Genomic DNA, 15,489 nt, shown 5'->3' with positions numbered 1-15,489 from the left:
GATTGAGGTCCGGGCTTTGACTGGGCCACTCCAGGACATTGACCTTTTTGTTTTTAAGCCACTCCAGTGTGGCTTTGGCTGTATGTTTGGGGTCATTGTCCTGCTGGAAGATAAATCCTCTCCCATGTCCCAGGACTCTTGCAGACTTCAGCAGGTTTTCCTCCAGGATTTCTCTGTACTTTGCTGCATCCATTTTGCCCTCTATCTTCATGAGCTTTCCAGGCCCTGACGCAGAGAAGCATCCCCATAGCATGATGCTGCCACCACCATGCTTCACGGTAGGGATGGTGTTCTCAGGATGATGTGCGGTGTTAGGCTTGCGCCAAACATAGCGCTTAGCGTTGAGGCCAAAAAGCTCTATTTTGGTCTCATCAGACCATTGAATCTTCTTCCACTTGGGCTCAGAGTCTCCCACATGCCTTCTGGCAAACTCTAGCCGAGATTTGATGTGAGTTTTTTTCAACAATGGCTTTCTTTTTGCCACTCTCCCATAAAGGCCAGTTTTGTGAAGCACCCGGGCTATTGTTGCCGTATACACAGTGTCTCCCAGCTCAGCCGTGGAAGACTGTAACTCCTTTAGAGTTGCCATAGGACTCTTGGTGGCCTCCCTGACTAGTGCCCTTCTCGCCCGGATACTCAGTTTTTGAGGAGGGCCTGTTCTAGACAGATTCACAGTTGTGCCATATTCTCTCCATTTCTTAATAATGTACTTTACTGTGCTCCAGGGGATATTCAATGCCTTGGAAATGTTCTTATATCCTACCCCTGATTGGTGCTTTTATGTGTTCCGGTGTTCCGGATTTGCTTTGAATGTTCCTTCGTCTTCATGATGTAATTTTTGTTAGGAAATGTACTAACCAACTGTGGGACCTCCCAGAGACAGGTGTATTTAACCTGAAATCATGTGAAACACCTTAATTGCACACAGGTGGACTCCATTCAACTAATTATGTGACTTCTAAAGACAATTGGTTGCACCAGAGCTTATTTAGGTGTGTAATAGCAAAGGGGGTGAAAACTTATGCAATCAATTATTTTCTGTTTTATATTTGTGATTAATTTAGAACAATTTGTAGATTTTATTTTTCACTTTGACATTATGGACTTTTTTGTGTTGATGAGTGGCAAAAACTCACTCTCTTTACAGTTTGAGGTTAATGGCTGAAAGAGAAGCACGCTTAATCTACACAACTAGCAAACAAGTGACTGTGTTTTTGTTGAAACATAAAACTGACAATTTTGTGATTTTGCTGTGTTTCAAGCACAACAAACGGCCGAAGGTGCAGGAGCAGGCTGTCCTTCTGCAGGGACTGGAGCCCCCTAGCGCCAGCACAGTGGACCCGGATCCTCAGCCCCAGCCACGCCCGCTGCTACAGCAGGCCCTGACTACCGCCCACCAGCTGGTACGGTGCTCCCCAAGAAAGTTTCTTTGATATTATAAAAAAAAAAAAACATAGGTTACAAGAATAATTATTTTTGAGAATTATAGTTGGCAGTTACAGCCATGGAAAATGTTTTGCAGCACCCTACAGAATTAACCAATTTTGCTTTAAAAAATCGAATGAAACCTGGTGTTAATAATATTACATTGCATTTTTCATTACACTCACTATAAAAAAATGAAAATGTGTAATTTCAAAATCTAACACGAGATTCTACTACTATGGTCTTTGTGAACAGGCTGGCTTCAGTGATGACGTCAGACCAGAAACACAGACTCTGAAGTAGCGGGTGAGAGCTGAAACGCTACGGTGTTCAGCTCCTTTTATTAAATAATAAACAAAAACAAAAGATTTGAACAAAACAAACACCAAACAAACAAAAGGGCACGTTGGCCAAACAAATAAAAACCAGCACGCTTAGCAGTTGTTTCTATCTGGCTTTCTCTCTCCTTGCTTGCTCTCCCGTACTCTCCTCTGTACACTCCCCCCTAGGGTAGAGAGCTGCAGGTTCATATATAGTGACCATCAACCGATTAGCAACAATTAATCAATTAATTAACTCGGGGGATGGTCACCATCTGCACGAGTTTAGTAAAGCCCGCTGCACACAGCCCAACTCATCTCATCTGAGTATGCACAGATTTTGCGATCAGTTGTGCTCAGTTTTGGTTTGACGTCACAACTGAGTTTTTCCCGACTGGGTGTCGCACACTGCTAAGACTGAATTAGATGGACCACAACTAGATCCTGGTGATTACTATGTACGCAGATATAATTAATACTGCCCTGTACACATTTTTGTATTAACTTAGCCCAACATAGCGACCCTCATATTATGCATGGCATCGTATGCTGATTAGACAGCGGAGACAGTGCTGCGAGGCAACCAGAAGCGCTTAGCCTATTAATTAATTGACCATTTACACCGTGCAAACGTTTCAGGCAGTGTTTGACTTTTTGTATAGCTTGTCTACTACACTTTAGCCTGTGGTAAATAAAATCCAACCTGTTGATTTTTTATTTGACTTTGGCGTTTTTTTTCTCAACGTGTGGATCTAGGGGCTTGTGATTTGTGACCTATTGGAGATCGACACACCGGTTACTTCTGTTTTAGCGCAGTAAGAAAATATAGGCTGCCAATAGATTGATAATAAAAAGGTAAATTGATAATTTACCTTTGATTAGTAAACGCCTAAAAAAACCTATTCAAATGTGCACATATCTGATATTTTTGAATTCAGGACACTCAGAGCAATTCAAGACTAATGTATTTTTTACCTGTGGAACTAAAGCTGTCAATATTCCACCATCTTGTGACAAGTTACATGACAAGCTACGTCACTTAAACCTGCTTCACCATTGGTTGACACCCTTATGACTAATCAGTCTCAGTCAGTCTTGACATGACTGAAAACGGTATGCCCTAGCTCATCACATTAGTTCGGAAAGTATTTCCGTTGCATTTGTGTGCATCATTTATCATACAGGATACATTTTTATCCACCCCTATCAAACGTATTTTTTTTGTTAGTCGGCATGAGTTAAACTTGTTTAGTTTTTTTGATACTGAAGACATAAAAAAAAGTTTGATGAAAACATAGCTCTTGACATCATGCAATCACCTCTTGTCAAGTTCCTCTTGTTTTAAATACTTTATTAAGGGGCACCAAGTGTAAAATAAAGCACAAATATTTTACCAGGTGTTTTTTTTCTGGATTTAACTTGTCACTTTTTTTTTTTTAGATTGAAATCTGAGATTGTAGCAAATAAATCTGTGAAAAAATGTAGCTTCAGATTTAGCTTACAAAGTAAATATTTATTTTGCAAAAATGTCAGATTTTTTTCCGATTTTTTTTTCTGATTTAATTGCTAACAACAAAGAATTAACCAAAAAATGCTGAAAGAGCATGTATTTCAGATTTATCTGGTAGCTACATTTTGGAAGCCAAGTGTAAAATAAATATTTTAATCAGTCTGAAATACAATGACAACAATGGTCAGTATAAAGCTTCATTAACCAGATGTCTTTTTCATAAAATACTAAATACAAAATTTTACAAAATAAAAAAAATACTATCAACTAGAAACACACTGTCCACAGGTGTGTGCAGTCCAACAAACTCAACAGGAATGAATCGGAGCAGGTCTTGCACCAGTGCGCGGGCTGTTTCCCAAAATTACAATACGAGACATGCGCCAAGTGATTTTTTTTATTTATTCCCTAAAGAGTTTAATTTAATTTTGACAACTTTAGGTCATGTTGAACAGTGACAGGAGTTTCATTAACACACACGTTTGTGCAAATGAAGTCTTGTGAGGACATTGATCATGCTCCTCTTAAACTTCATTATTATACATACGTTTTAAGAAGAATAATAGGGTGTTGTTAAAGAAAATAATTTTTAAACATGTTATTAATTTATTGACATTCCTTTTATTTTATAAAAAATGTTTCAAACTGGAGTAAGTACAGTAATCATATGAAATACAGGTTTAGGTAAATGTGCTTGCATTACTTTTTTTTTTTTTTAAATGGTAGAATTATTCAGTTTACATTTTTAGTGCCTATAAGTCAGCATGTGTTTCCACCAATTTTTTAATTTTATTACTAGCAGTGTCAAGCTAATCCGGAAGGGAAAATAGCATTTATTTGGGGAAAAAAGCACAAATATTTTACTGTGTGTTCTTTTTTCCGGATTTAACTTAAATCACATTTTTTCCCCTTGATATAAATCTTGGAATCTAGCAAAAAAATTAGTGAAAAAATGTTAGCTTCAGATTTAGCTTGCAAAATAAATATTTCTTTAAAAAAAAAACCATATTTCTTTTATCAGATTTAATTGCGAATGACAGAAACAGCGTGTGTTTGGGATGTATCTGTTCTCTAAATGTTGGATGCCAAGTGTAAAATAAAGATTTAAGTTCCATGGGGATTTATCTGGTAGCTACATTTTGGATGTCAAGTGTAAAAAATATATTTTACTGTTTCAAATCCAATAAAAAATGGTCAGTATAAACTTAATTTAACCAGATTTGTCATTTTCATAAAATACAGTACTAAAAACATTTTAAAAAAATCAAAATAAAAAATACTGTCAACCAGAAACACAGTGTCCACAGGTGTGTGCAGTACAAAAAACTCATAGCAGGAATGAATCGGAGCAGGTCTTGCACCAGTGCACGGCTGTTTCCCAAAATTACAATACGAGACATGTGCCAAGTGATTTTTGTATTTATTTATTTTTAGTTTCCCAAAGAGTTTAATCTGATAATAATATTAATTTTTACACAATATTTTTTGTAAAATTAATTTTGTTAAATTTAGGTCATTAGGTTGAATAGTGACAGGAGTTTCATTAACACACGTTTGTGCAGATGAAGTCTCGTGAGGACATTGATCACGCTCCTCTTAATCTTTATTAAAGAAAATATATTTTTAACATGTTACTCGTTGATTTACGTTCCTTTTGTTTTATAAAGAATGTTTAAAACTGAAGCAAGTACAGTAATCAAATGAAATACAGGTTTAGGTGAATGTGCTTGCATTACTTTTTTTTTAATGGTAGAATTATTTTTAGTGCCTATAAATCAGCACGTGTTTCCACCAATTTATTAATTTTTATTATTGGTTGTGTCAAGTTAAACCGTAAGAGAAAATAACATTTATTGGGGGGGGGGGGGGGGGGGAATGGGTACGCTGTAGTTTTTGCAGTCTTAATAATGCAGGTATATTTTTCCCACATATTTTTCATTAGAAAATGAATTATGTGTTGTGATGAGTGATGCTGTCCCTTTAAGAGTAAATTGATATTGAGATCAGCGGTAGTGCGTGAATTAGCTGCTTGATGAGATTCTGGGATCAATAAACTACTAACAACCAAACGAGCAAGATGGGCTGAATGGCCTCCTTTCGTTTGTAAACTTTTTTATGTTCTTAATTATAAACACGAATTGAAAAAAAAAAACAACAACAACAGCTGAAAACAAAGAAGCCAGCCCGGAGCAAAAGCTCTGTTACCTTGAGTAGTATTTTCCTTTACGTAATTTTCTAATATTATTTATTGGCGATTTGAACAATAAAGAGCAAGTCAGAAAATTAAACGACATGAAAAACGCGGACAACCTTTCATGAAAACCTGGCCGTGAGATTCTCGATGGGATTACATGGATAAGATTAATTTCAATAAAACAGGCAGGAACCAGGGCAGCGGACAATCTACACTTCTGACGCACTTTGCATGGTGAATGTATCGTTTTACGTTTGGGTTACAAACGAAGCACTGTAAAAGGCAAAGTATGGTAACAGGCGTATGCAAATCTGTTTTAATTTAAAAAAAAGTTATGATTGATTCGTATTTTAGTTGAATGTTTAGTAATTACCAGGGATCCTAGTTTCCCACCAAAAAACCCTAAATTCTCCGTGTTACTCCGCAATTAAAATAAAAGTACTATTGAATAATAGGTTTAGTTTTTACAGTATTTATTGGTACACTTTTTAAATTCGAAGGAAGTTACAAGCTCACCAGAGTGCCATCAATCAATAATATAAACCAACGTACCATTTTAAACATAACACATACGTCCGTGTACTTATAATAAAAAACGAAAAAATAGTATTTATTTGAGTTAGTCTTTGTCACTTGGATGGCTATTGCCAATCTCACTGACCCGATATTTAGGGGTGATTTTGATCGTATTCGACATCTTTTAATCCGCTTGCTAAAAACGCGCTGGATACTGAAGTGAACTGCAGCTACGCTTCGACGTTGACCTCTGTACTACATAAATAGTTTTCTTCAACAAGTATGATTACTAAATGTAAAGCTTTAAAGCAGAATTGTCTGTGTTGATTATGACAGTTGCATGCGGTAATACATGAATGTAACTTGTAACTCAAGAAATACAAACACATATATATGTTTATGTAACGGGTGTGCAATGTGATTGTATTTAATTTCTTTGTGCGTGTAATTTATATTCTGTATTTTATTTGTTGTGTGATTTATTAGATTTACTTTTAAAACATTAATAATGTGGTACAGCTAAACCTGACGAAAACGTGTGGGTCTCCATAGCAACTGCAGTGCTAATTCGTCATTGGGCTATGTGTAATTTTTTTTTAAAAAAACATGTCAGGTCAACTGGGTTCTGGAAATTGTAAGCTGAGAGCACGGTGTCACGTGAAATTGGTAGACCGTGAAATAAGTAGATATCGCCTATACTGCGCATGCGCGAATTTCTGAACTTAAAGGGGGGGGGGGGGATTTTAATTATTTGTTTATTTATTTATTTAACATTTATTAATTATTTAAAAAATGCTGTCAGAATTTTTATTAAAACCTGCGTTTTACATAACAAATATTTACGCTACACGTTGTACATGACATTTTGTCAACTTATGCTGTTTTAAAAATATTTATATATCTTTTAATCCTAGTGGTTAACTTAATTTTGCCATCCTGTTTACTAAGACATGGTAAATTATCACACAGAATAACCCAAGAGTATAATGATGATGGCAAGAGTAAAAAAAAACAACAAACAAAGAAAAAAAAAACAATTCTATTATTTTACTTGTCCAAACCCCAGAAACTGTTTGTGTGTGTGTGTGTGTGTGTGTCTATATTAATTAAATTGATTTTTGGAAGCAGGAGATGGAACCGGCCTCTCCCTCTCCCTTTTTCTGGGTTGTATTTTTTCCCGCTCTTTTTGTTGTTTTTTTTTGTTTTTTTTGTTTGTTTTTTTTGTTCCAAATAAGGCAGGCAGGTCTGCCTAACTGATGGACAGTCTGCTCTGCTCACGCAGCAGGCCAGTGTACCCAGAAGGCCTTGCGCTCGTGGGAGGAGGAGGACGAGCGCAGCGGTAAAGCAGAAACGGAGCTGTTTAGTGGGGCAAGGAGCCCTCGCTTTCAAGGCGGCAGCAGCAAAGCGCCCCTTTGCCGGGACCGAACGGCACTTGCGTTTTGGGAAGAGTTCCCTGTTTTGTTTGGTTTTGTTTGGCCTTGCCGCCGGGTAGAGGAGAAGGCCTTTGGGCCGGCCGGAAGGGCTGGGCTACCAGTAAAACCACACTCTGGCTTCTCTTCAGTTCGAATAAATCTTTCTAAGACTAAGGCTTAGAGGGTAGTGGCATTGCCCGCTCCCTCCGAGGGTCTGTGAGAGGTTTGTTCGGGTGAGGAGGAACAGAATTTTTATTTTATTTTTGACTGGCTTTCTTCAGCTCGGCAACTTTTTGGAAGACTAATGCTCAGTCTGGTTTTGGCTTGCCCAATCCAGGCCGAGGGTCTTTCAAGATTTTGTCGACTGTTGAGAGCAGTTTTTTCTTTTTCAGGCGGTTCCAGTTTTTTTCTTTTTCAGGCTTTTCCAGACGTTCCTGGAGTTAGAGAGAAGGAGGACCTACCATCCAGACGACCTTTGAGGACCCTTTGATGACCTAGACGACCTCATCCCCAGCCCTTGATTGTAATCGAGATCCAGACCGAGAGAGCAGCAGGCGCCCAGCAGAGGGCGCCATCTGGGAGGAGCAGAGGGCGGCCCCGGACCCCGAGGAGGCGTCACAGCCACGATTCTTCCTACGTGGTCTCGGTGCCAAGCAGCGCCCCCTACTCCGCCAGGGAAGGACACCGTTCACCTGGGGAGGGGGTCCCTCTTGCGAGGCGACCATCTCCTCAGGGACTAAAGTAATAGTTCCTTCAACTGCCCAGATTTGCTGCTTACGTTGTTTCTTTTCCGTAGAGAGAGACAACCCGGACGTCCAGAGGCTTCTCCCACCCCAATCGGAGGAGCCAGCTGAAGGATGGCGTTCCGGCCAACCCAGGAGACTAGGAGGCACAATGCGGTGCGCTTCACAAGGACCCAGCAAGAGGAAACGGAACCAGGACTGACGAGACTGGAGTTCAGCCGGACCATTCTTCAGAGGGGTATGGGTTTTTCCCCTTCTGACTTGAATTGTTTGGTGAAATTGCCAGGGCTTAAGGAAGTGTTTGAGGTCAGTTTTAGGAACCCCCAAAAGTTACAAGAAATGTGGTCCTTTTGGGGGGAGAATAAATATCTCGCTCCATACAAAGAATTTTGTGTGGATGCACTGACAGACAGAGAAATGAAAGTTGTTACTGTCCAATTTTTCAATGAGGCTGTTAGCGACTATGATATTACAACATGGCTTAACCGCTATGGGAGGGTGTCATCAGAAGGGAGGAAAATTACAGACGAAGATGGGGTTTGGACAGGAGCCAGAAAGTGGCTGGTACGCCTTAATGTTGATCCATCGGGCATTGGAGGCGTCCGCCACATTCCAAACTCCATAGTGTTAGGGCCCAACAGAGGGCTGGTATTCTATAATGGGATGCCAAAACTCTGCAGGAAATGTGGGGAATTAGGACACCTGGCGGCCGCATGTACTGTAGTCAAGTGCAGGAACTGCGGCGCCCCCCACGAGACCAGCCACTGCAGAGAAGAGAGGCAGTGCAATTTGTGTGGAAAGAAGGGGCACCTGTTTAAGGACTGCCCCTCTTCCTATGCCAACATGGCCAGAGCCAGCAAGGCAAATACGAACAAGCCTAGGCCTGAGCAGGAAGAGGGAGCAACTAACAAAGATCAGTCCACATCACCACCAACAGTATCCAAGACCCAGACTCCAGCACCACCATCATCACCAGCACCCCCCTCACCCCACCGCCCCCGAGACATGTCCCGTTTTACGAGGACCCCTTCCCCCAGCCCAGAGAGAGAGTACAACAGCTACTCCACTAGCTCCTCCAGTAGCTCCTCTGATGCAGAACACGAGGCAGGGAGGGAGCCCGGACCCAGCAGCGGCCCCCCCCTGAGTAGGGCCCTCTCAGCGCCAGCACTCCCCCTCGGCTCTCGTTATGACGCCATAAGGATTGAGTCCGTGGGGGAGGAAAGCGAAAGCGACAGTGAAAGTGAGAGTGAGAAGGAGGGGAAGGGAGTGAAGAACCAGCAGAGGGTGGGGAAAAGAAAGGGTAGAGACGAGGGGGGGAAAAGAAAGAAGATCAGGATCAAAGACAGCAAGTTGCAGGTGGCCCCCATAGATCCAAAACCAGCTAATGTCCACACAAAGTCCCCAGTCTTGCCCTCGCAGGCAGAGACGGAGGCGAGTGGGACGGCTACACTGCCGCCTAGTGGGCAGGTAGCAGCCAGCCAGGGCATCCCCAGCCAGCCTTCCCAGTCGTTGGCACAAACCCTAGCACACCTCGCAGAAGAGGTGTTCACTAATGCACCGAGGGAGAGGTCGGGGTCAACACCTTCCCTGACCAGCAGTACCTCGGTAGCAATGACCCTCTTCAAGCGAAGGGCCTCCCTTCAAAGCATCCTTGACCCCCTCCCTTGTATGGGCAAAACCAGGGGCCCCCTAGAGGTCCTCCTAGATACAGCACTGGAGGACATGGGAATACCCCTGGACGCGGTAAGCCAGAAGTCTGCTAACAGCTCCAATTCAACAGACGGTAACAGCCAAAGAATGCTGTCTGTCATAACCCCCCCCCAGGACAAAGCTGACCCACACGTTCCGAGGGGCCCTGAGCAAGTTCCACCAGACTTACCTTGTGGGGAGTTGAATAGCCCCAACAACTCTACGTACTGTGCATATAAAGACGGTGCCTTCTTGGACGAGGCAGCAGTGAGTACCTTCTCAGGGGTGATGGGAGTTGCAAATAAGCCCAAGCCCCCTCGAAGCAAGCGTAGAGCTAAGAGTAGGAAGAGTGTCCCGACCTCCCAATCATAGTCGCTATGGGGTGGACGCAGCGACTCCTTTTCTTGTTAGCTACCCTGATGGCCCTGATATGTGTGTCTGTTAATGTCAGGAGCATCAGGGAGACACAAAAAAGATTTGATGTACTAAACTATCTAGCTAACTTGAAAGCAGATCTCATCTTTCTGCAGGAGTGTGGTATTTCGTCGAGCCCTGATTATAGGGACCTGAAGGAGAGTTGGACCCTGGGGGACTCCTTCTGGTCGGGCTCCAACATAGCCAGAGCCGACGGAGTAGGTATCCTGTTTAAAAACCCATTTATTACCTCCCGCAGCAGCAGGGAGGTAGAACCTGGTAGAATTCTGAGCGTGGATGTGACATACAACAACACTCCCCTCAGACTGGTCAATGTCTACGCACCCACTAACCAAAACGAAAGAGTTCAATTTTTTCCACAGCTGCGTCCACTCCTGCTGGGGAACGTACCCGTCATCGTGTCAGGTGACTTCAATTGTGCTCTGAGGGACGTAGACCGGAGCAGGCCACGCAACGACCGCTCTAGTAGAGTTTTGTCCTCCGTAATATCTGATTTCTCCCTGTGTGATGCAGGTAAGGACCTGGTGCCTCCCTTTACCTGGGTGAGCTCATCTGGGACCTCCTTCTCCCGTATAGATCTCGTCCTGCATACCAGCTCCCTTACGAAGACGGCAGTAGACACCCAGGCCGTCTTCTTCTCTGACCATAGGCTCCTGCAGGTAACATTGCAGGTCCCTCAGACCTCCCAGATGGGGTCAGGGGTCTGGAAATTAAACACCTCCTTACTCGATGACCCCTCCATAGCTGCAGCCTATAAGAGCAGGCTTGTTGAGTGGACCACTTTGCGTGACCTATTCAACTCCCCTATAGAGTGGTGGGAGATGGTCAAAATGAGAACTAAGGGTTATTTCATAGCAGCAGGCAAGAGGAAAGCAAAAGAAAGGAGGGCCAAATATAAATACCTGAATGCTGCCCTCCAGCGTCTGAGCCTGCTTCAGCTTCGGGGGTTCCCTGTAAGCGACGAGATAGCCCAGACCAAGCTAGATCTTTCAGTGCTTTGTAGGGAGGAACAACGAAAGGTCATGCACAATGCAAAAGTGCAAAAAATGGAGGAAGACGAAAAGTGTACTCGCTTCTTCTTCCAGAAAACGAGGGAGAAGCGGCACTTGATGTCCTCCATGCTCGACAGCAGGGGGAGGATAGTAGAGGATAGTGAGGGAGTGAAAAAAGTGGTAGAGAACTTCTATAGGGACCTGTATAACATCAAAGCTACAGATGACACCCTGATAGAGTGGTTCCTGAGCCAGTTGGAGCCTGACTCAGTGCGGGACGAGGAGGAGGAGGAGAAGGACCCAGAACTCACGCTGGAGGAGCTCACCCAGGCGGTTAAGACCATGAACACCGGTAAGACGCCAGGTCCAGATGGCATCCCGGGTGAGTATTACCATCTTTTTTGGGACACGCTAAAAGTCCATTTAGCGGAGGTCTACAGAGCGGTCTACAGGGAGAAGCGGTTGGGCCCTTCTATGCGGGAGAGTGTAATTACTCTCCTTCATAAGAAAGGGGAAGTTAAAGATCTACGGAATTGGCGCCCAATCAGCCTCCTTTGCGTGGATTACAAGATACTAGCCAAAGCTCTGATGCTCCGGCTACAAGTACACCTCCCTTTGGTCATTGGCCCTGACCAGGCTTGTGGCGTCCCAGGGAGGTCCATCACGGATATTTTAATGTTAACAAGGGACATTCTGGCTTATTCTAGAGAACGGAACCATCCCCTCTGCCTGTTCAACCTTGACCAGGAGAAGGCGTTCGATAGGGTAAGCCATGAATATATGTACAAAGTGATGGACCAGATGAAATTCGCTCCTGGACTTAGGGAGTGGGTTAAAACCATATATACAAACATTAGTACCCGAGTCTTGGTGAACAGGCACCTGACTGGTAAAATATCTATCCAGTCAGGGGTCAGACAGGGTTGCCCACTATCCCCACTGCTATATGTCGTGTGCATTGAACCCCTCCTGCAGGCAATTCGTAGGGATACCAATATAACTGGTTTCCAGCTGCCTGGATCCAACGGGGTCCAGGTCAAAACAACAGCATATATGGACGATGTGTCACTCATTTGCACCAACACATCGTCGGTACCATCGGATTAGTAATATCCTTGAGAAGTACTGCACGGCGACCGGGGCAGTGATTAATAAGTCCAAGAGCGAAGTCTACGTGTCTAAAAATTGGCAGGTAGATAGGGAACTGTCGGACATGTACCCTGTCAAAAAGGACAAAATCAAGATTCTGGGCCTCATTTTCGAGAACAATAGCTCGGGGGCCCAGAGCTGGACGGCGGCCATTAACCAGGTCCGTAAAAAGATTGGCGGATGGAGCACAAGATCCTTAACAATGACGGGTAGAGTATTAATAACCAAGTCTATACTGTTCCCCATCCTCTCTTATGTAGGAAAAATCTTTCCCCCAGACAGGACCACCAAAAAAGTGGTGGACCGCATTATCCACCGCTTTATCTGGGGCAGCAAGATGGAGAGGGTAAAGCGAGCCACTCTGAGTAAAGCCGACAAGAAGGGAGGTAAGGGGGTCCCGGACGTTGTGCAGCTCACCCGAGTGCAGGGGCTCACGCAAACTATCAAGAACATCCAGGCCCTGGACAGGAAGGTATGTTACATGAATCGTTTCTATTTTGCCACCTGTCTCAGGGCCTTGGGCCTCTGCACTATTGATAACACCGTGCCGTACTCCTGGGACCCCCCATTGTATTATAGAACCTTAAGGGACACTATATATAAATTGGGCTTAGATAAAGCAAAATTGGCCTCCTGGGAATACAAGGCTGTAACTAAATATCTTGCCGGTTCCCAGGAAATTGAAAAAGTAGCTACTTTCTCCCTCACCCAAAGCCAAAAAATCTGGGAGAATGTGTCTCACAGCTGCCTCAGTAATGTCCAGAAGGATATAGCATGGAACACCGTCCACAGTGCACTCCCCACTCGAGCGTTCATGTTCAGGAGGGGACTAGCCCAAGTAGAAACATGCCCCTATGCAAAGTGCCGCAAGAGAGAAACACCAGCCCATATCTTCTGGGAGTGTGATGTGGCTGGCAGTGTCTGGCTCTCTGTCTCTGTCTTCCTAAACAGGTTTGCTGACACGGCCAAGATGACCGCTGAGACTGTGCTCTATGGGCCTGCGGGAGGAATCGCTACCAGCACAGCTAAGTGCGTTTGGCGTGTCATCAATGTTGTCAAGCAGATCCTGTGGGAAGGCCGTAACGTCTGTGTCTATCACAAGCAGGAGCTAGACACTATCACCACGACCAGAAGGGCACAAACTCTTATCAAGGACTTTGTAATTCTGGACATCCGGACCCTCGGGAAGGACAAGGCCTGCGCGGAGTGGAGGATCGCCGGACTTCAGGACGTGAAGATGGAATAAGGGAAAAAACTGGAACCGCTAGCTCCTAGGAGCGGGACTACGGGGCACCGCTAAGCCTTTTATTTATTTTGTCATGCCAGCATTCCGCCCTTTTTAGCTGGCATGACCGTTTTTCAACGGTGCCCTGGTTTTATGTAGTCTTTTTGTTTCAGTTTTATGGACCTTTGATTTAATTTGAATGTTTTATTTGATTTTGTTTTGTTTTGTTTTATGTATCTTTAAGATTTTTAATGTAAACTATTAAAAGTTACATTTTAAGTGTTTTAAAATTTTAGAATTTTAACTCACTGTTTTATACACTGTCCCTTTTCCCCTGTCCCTGTTTTAGATCTAGTTTTATGTTCACTTTTGAACCTTTTAGAGAGCACTCCCCGGCCCTCACAAGCACTGGTTTTTTATAGATGGTTCTTTTTTTCCAGTCACTTTTAAAGCAGCACAGGTTTTTTTCATGTTGATTTTAATCTGTGTCTGTTTTAACCATGTATAAAGCACAATTGTCTTGGTGTTTTTAAATGTGTTTTAAATGCTTTTAAAACAAAATGTATGTCTGTATGCATGAATGTCATCTTTAAAAGAAATGTAAAATGAATGAAAAAACGAATCTTTAGTAAAAGGCGAAAGATTTATTCGAACTGAAGAGAAGCCAGAGTGTGGTTTTACTGGTAGCCCAGCCCTTCCGGCCGGCCCAAAGGCCTTCTCCTCTACCCGGCGGCAAGGCCAAACAAAACCAAACAAAACAGGGAACTCTTCCCAAAACGCAAGTGCCGTTCGGTCCCGGCAAAGGGGCGCTTTGCTGCTGCCGCCTTGAAAGCGAGGGCTCCTTGCCCCACTAAACAGCTCCGTTTCTGCTTTACCGCTGCGCTCGTCCTCCTCCTCCCACGAGCGCAAGGCCTTCTGGGTACACTGGCCTGCTGCGCGAGCAGAGCAGACTGTCCATCAGTTAGGCAGGCCTGCCTTCCTTATTTGGAACAAACAAACAAACAAACAAAAAAAAAAAAAAAAAAAAAAAAAAAAACAACAAAAAGAGCGGGAAAAAATACAACCCAGAAAAAGGGAGAGGGAGAGGCTGGCTAGCGCTCTCTCTGTCTCTCTGTCTCTCTGTCTGCCTGTCTGTCTGTCTGCCTGCCTGCCTGTCTGTCTGCCTGCCTGTCTGTCTCTCTCTTTTTTGACCTTTCTTGTGCACCGTTCCCGGAGGTACTGCAATACCGGGTCGATGCGTGGAGTGGACGGAGCAAGCCCCGGTTCCATCTCCTGCTTCCAAAAATCAATTTAATATAGACGGGTCCCCCTATGGGGGACGTATCAGATATTAAACTGATAAGAACAGATACTACACTTGATCTGAGCCAAGAGGCCAAGAAGCGATGCCCACAATGGTTTTGACCAAACGCCCCGGGCGCGGCCGCCCGCCGGAGCTGCCGGGGTACTCGCTTCTTGGACTGAGGGGAAAAATGGGAAAAAGAAAAAAAAAAGAAAAAGAAAAAAAAAGGTGCCAGGCTCTAATTATTAACACGGCCGGCGCCGCTGTGCTCGTTCTGCTTTTAAACCCATGTCGAGCCCCACCCCGAGGGGCAGGCTAGCCAAAAATTGCATTGAACTCATAAATGCTCCTCTCCACGGAAATCTTTAGTAAAATACTCTTTTATTGAGATTTTACATTTTTTTTACATTTACACCCATTCGTTTTTTCATTTCATTTTACATTTCTTTTAAAGATGACATTCATGCATACAGACATACATTTTGTTTTAAAAGCATTTAAAACACATTTAAAAACACCAAGACAATTGTGCTTTGTACATGGTTAAAACAGACACAGATTAAAATCAACATGAAAAAAACCTGTGCTGTTTTAAAA

At 43.5% G+C, this 15,489-nt stretch overlaps 1 non-coding gene across 1 annotated transcript; it reads right to left on the bottom strand.

The window, feature by feature from the left end:
- Window positions 1–14,803: 14,803 nt before the first annotated feature.
- Window positions 14,804–14,997, bottom strand: LOC131697079 (U2 spliceosomal RNA). Its single transcript, XR_009306961.1, has one exon. It is a non-coding gene; the product is annotated as a U2 spliceosomal RNA (small nuclear RNA).
- Between the last annotated feature and the right edge of the window lie 492 nt (window positions 14,998–15,489).

Source organism: Acipenser ruthenus, chromosome 13 (genome assembly GCF_902713425.1).
Source record: "Acipenser ruthenus chromosome 13, fAciRut3.2 maternal haplotype, whole genome shotgun sequence".
Lineage (NCBI taxonomy): Eukaryota > Metazoa > Chordata > Actinopteri > Acipenseriformes > Acipenseridae > Acipenser > Acipenser ruthenus.
The sequence above is the reverse complement of the archived record's forward strand: the minus strand, read 5'-3'. Positions and strand labels throughout refer to the sequence as shown.